This window comes from Diachasmimorpha longicaudata, chromosome 2, assembly GCF_034640455.1.
Source record: "Diachasmimorpha longicaudata isolate KC_UGA_2023 chromosome 2, iyDiaLong2, whole genome shotgun sequence".
NCBI classification, from domain to species: domain Eukaryota; kingdom Metazoa; phylum Arthropoda; class Insecta; order Hymenoptera; family Braconidae; genus Diachasmimorpha; species Diachasmimorpha longicaudata.
The window spans coordinates 10,792,304-10,796,877 of record NC_087226.1 but is presented as its reverse complement, the minus strand read 5'-3'; the positions used below and the strand labels follow the sequence as shown (position 1 = coordinate 10,796,877).

Sequence of the window (4,574 nt, the reverse complement as noted above, 5' to 3'; positions counted from 1 at the left end):
AGGACTCGTATTGAAGGTGAATCATTTAACGTAGGTATTGTTGAGCGCTAATCCAATAACATTAATTAAATTTAAATTTCTTCAACAATTTTTAAAATTTTGATCTGTTTTCAGAATTGAAATTCCGGGCATTAAAGTATCAATTTTAGCGTAATATTGTCAAAGTGGAGCAATAACTGTTATAGGAATATCCGCAGATATTATTTTAATAATGATTATTACCAATTTCCAATTTTCCATCACATATTAATAATAATCGGCAAAAACGGCCGGGACGTAGCTTATGTAAACGACAAGCCCGTGGAATGCAGAGCTGATAAAAAGCTCATTTCAATCACTAGGAAAGCGTTCAGTGAAAATGTAAACACGAAGGGCAGAGAACATTATTTGGTGAATTTCACGGACTAGTTCGTGACATCTAGTTAATGAAACTTATGCAATAATTATCCGCATAAAAATAACTGCACTGGACAGGTGAAATTAACTTTAATTCCGAAATAAATAACAGTTCTCTAACATAGAATATAAATTAATCATCTTCCATTGATTTTTTCTGACTTTCCAGACAGAAATGAGGAAACGATCAGTCCTTTCAAATTTCCCCAGAACCCTAGGAGAATTTAAATAAATATTTTACCCGCATCTACAGGGAGGGAAAAATTCAGTGGAAATTCCCGTACTGTGCAGCCATCCACTTGCAGCTAAACGACACCGTAATTTCAACTGAAATTTGAACAATAATTTTTGTTCGAGTTCGAAAGTGAAAAGGAAGGTACATCGACGAAGGCCAAAATCCAGGAAAGCATAACTATTGCGTGACGACTATAAACGGATAATACAAATTAAAGAGTTGAAAGTGCAACAACCAAGATGGCCCGGTGTACGCTTGGCTTCAGCACAGCAGCGTCAGCCCCCACCACGACCAGCGTCTCGTTCCCTTCATCCAGCACTGGCACGCCGTAATAATACGTAATATCTTTACTGTTTTAGGCAGCCCGTTCGCATTATTCGGATGCCGAGCGTGCCGCGGAAGTTTAATTTCGAATCGTATTATATCCGCAGGGGCCTCAGCAAGAGTTGCCACGGTGCCTAGGTTGCCCGGGTTTCGGTGTTAGTCGGGCCAGAAAAGGGATACGCCGGAGGTAGAGATGGACCACTGCAAAAAGCAAAAGGGAATAACAGGGAGGACTCTATCTGACGCCGCGTGGAATTAAACCACGAGAGATATTCCTCTTTGCATTGCCCCTTTGGATCTGTCGCTTATCTGTGACGACAGTGTCGGCATTGTTCAGGGCTGTAATTTATAATGACAATGTTTTCGCCTCAGCACTGATAAGGCATTTTACTTGGAATGTGAAGGGAAAATTGCGGAAATATTTGACAACTAGGGGATGACAACTACACTGACAGGGGTAAGTTTTTTTTTGTGAGTACATCCTCGTGTAAAAAAGAGAAAATTTTCGTCGTAATGTTTTTAATGTGTGCTAAAGGCGAGGATAATTCCTCGAATATTCCCCATGAATTCCCTTCCTCCCTGGCACCATCCAATCAGACATTCTTGGCTTCTGTTTTGTCATAATTAAAAAGCGTGGACTCTATATTTTAATTTTGTTTCCCTTTGTTTTCAGCAAACATTCATTGAGTTGGCTCAAGCTCTGCTTGAGGCAGGATAGCAAGGCAGTTGGCAGTTGATCCAACCGGACCGCAATGATCAATTTAATCCACACACTGAATTCGCAGATCAATAGTGTTGTCTCTACAAAGTTGTAAAATATCCTTTCAGATCGTGACATCCGAGGAAACTTAATTTCCGTTGAGTTTCAATGAAGTCTAGAAGTGTATGTGAAGGTCTCAAAGTCACAATTTACAGCATTCGAGAAAAAAATAAATGTAGGAGCACTTTATAGAATTCTTTTCTTCTTCCAGTACTTCACTCAACTCATAAGATTGACGATCGCGTGTAACACACGTGAAAACTCAGGGAGAAAAGGTGAAGGGCTCTCAAGCTATGCTCCTCAGGAGAGTGTCTGAGGATTCATGGTATCCGGATACGAGCTAGGTGAACTTCTGACCGGAAGTCAGGGGCTAAGTGTGGCTTCCGCTACCATTACTGTTCGGTAAATGCAGTTCTATCCTCCTTCACTTTCTCTCCTGTTTTTATTTTTTCTTTTTCACCTAAAATCCGGCTGTTTTCCGCTTGCGAATATGGCTACGAGTCACGGTACTGTAATTTCAGCCCATCTCTCACGCTGTTTTGATTAATCTCCGAATATTTAGTAATATTAGTAGGAATAATTTTTTGACGTTTGCATTAAGACAATTTCGGGTATTGAGTGGCTGAAGAGCTCAATTGGGCGGAAAATTTGTCAATGTAAAATTGTTACTCGTGATCGTCAGACATATTCGTTGAAGAGCCCGAGGTATGGGCTGGAAAACAGTAGTTACTGTCAAAGAATAAGTCGACATAAAAAAAAATCCTCAGCTTATAATTTACTTCTAGAATATGATTTACCTCGTGGTGGTTTTGTGCGTATCCACTGTTCACATTTATCCAGAGGCATGTAAAATCAATTGGATAACTGTCCCCTCAGGACTCTCTCCCTATCCTCAGTACCATCCAAGAATAATAGAATTTTCCGAAATTGCATATTCGTTGTCATAACAAGTCATATGTATTTACCAGAAGTATTCACATGCATTACGAATGAGACTGGTCTTTTACCGGGGCCTAATCAACACTCATTTAAATTTTCGGCGCTTGGAGCCTCGCACAAACGAATAGGACTTGCTAACGACGCTACTTCATTGCCGATTCACTCGTTTCACTCTGGATTAAGAGATGCCCACACGAAATATCCCTAGAGGTTCTTCCCATGCTCGTATGTATGTATGTATAAACCCACTCGGAGGTGAACGCATCACGAGTGTCTCTGGCTACCCACGACCCCCATGGAAAATGCATACGCAAATTTCCAAGGAGGGCCGGAGGGTCAGTCTCCACACGAGGGCTCACTGGTCGTGGCAGCAAATAGTGGGAGCTAGACATGCAAAATGACCGTCACTTTCTAGATTGCGTTACATGCCCAAAAATAAGTCTTCAGACTGTCGTGTTATGTTAAAACAATTAATACATGAGAAAAAGAATGTCAAATCAGGCATTCGAGGCTTGCTGGAGGGTGCGGATTTTAATTTCAATTAGCGAGAGACAGCGTGTGCAATTGTCAACAAAATTGGATTTTTTTAGACTCATTCATATGATAGTTATGCAACATCATATTTTTTCCTTATCGTAAGTTGACTAGTTTGATATTCTCACTGCTGTTTGGATGGAATATGGTGGTCATTCGGGGTTTTCAATATGACATCTTTACTGCTACTTAGGTAAGATATAACTGTCACAGAATTCGTGTAAAAAATCTGTCATAAAGTTGAGGAGTAACCACGATTTATTTAGCCGGAAGATGACCATCACATCAACGTTATAATGACTTGGTCATTTGTCACTAACGTGCCCTAAAACTTTGCCATTATTTTGTAATATTCCATTTTAAAAGCAATCGAGGAAGATGGCAAATTTTAGGCGTGTCCTTCAGATGACCAATTTACGGTTAAACATAAAAAAAGTGTCTCAATTCAAAAAATGAGTTTTCCCTGCATCTTCCTTGTCGTTGCAGTAAGCCCGTTATTTTTCACTTCATTTCCACCATTAAATCTCCACTTACCGCTTACCGTCATCTCATATGTGACCCTCTCGCTGCAAGTAGTGGCAAAAACTGGGTATCGAATGTTGTAGGAAATTGCCAAAGCCCACAGGAGCTTGAAAAAAAAAAAGTAGTCCAGAAACAGTGGCACACTGCAACCTCGAGGAGAAGCATAAAAGCAGCGTGTCTGAGAATGATAACGCCTTACCCTCTTTTTCCATCGGCTTATTCCTCAGTTCCTCTCAGGGCTCGGTCAAACCACTTTGGCATCTCACACCTTTTACAAAGACTCGTGATAGGAATTCAAGTCAAGAATGAATACGATAATTTTTTGTTTCAGCTCCGTGTGAATGGATTTCTGGAATAAGTGAAATAATAATAATGCTGTATCATGGAAGAGACTCCTCCACCGCTTGGATACCTCATATTATCGCAGTAAAACAGTTAATATGGTAAGCAATAACTGTGCTGGCTCCAGGATTATGGAGATATATTGCGACGGGGTAGTTTATAACTCCGTACGTGGCTATGGCCAACCTATCTACCTTGTCCGAGTGGCCATGTATTACAAACGAATAATACCTCGTTTATGTTAATTCATCATGTGCTTTGGAAGGACAGAATGTTGTTATTAAAATCGAGTAATTGAATATTTTTTGTAATTCTGATAGGAATTATTTATATGCACGATTCTAAAAACTGGAACTGAATAAAATTTTCAGTTCCAGCACTGAATTTCTGAATTTTTTTCCTTGCCACCGCTTTGCACTTGTGTATCCGTCCTAGCACGAGAATTATTCTTTGTTCAGCTGTGTGTAGAACACGCTGTTAGCAGTTATGAGATAGGGTAGACGCCGTGACGTGTGTATGTGC

General features: G+C 40.1%; 1 long non-coding RNA gene across 1 annotated transcript; it reads left to right on the top strand.

The window, feature by feature from the left end:
* The first annotated feature begins 417 nt into the window (after positions 1–417).
* Positions 418–4,195, top strand: LOC135172830 (uncharacterized). The gene is made up of 5 exons (XR_010301183.1): positions 418–969; positions 1,063–1,412; positions 1,629–1,838; positions 1,927–2,117; positions 4,042–4,195. It is a non-coding gene; the product is annotated as an uncharacterized LOC135172830 (long non-coding RNA).
* Positions 4,196–4,574: the final 379 nt, after the last annotated feature.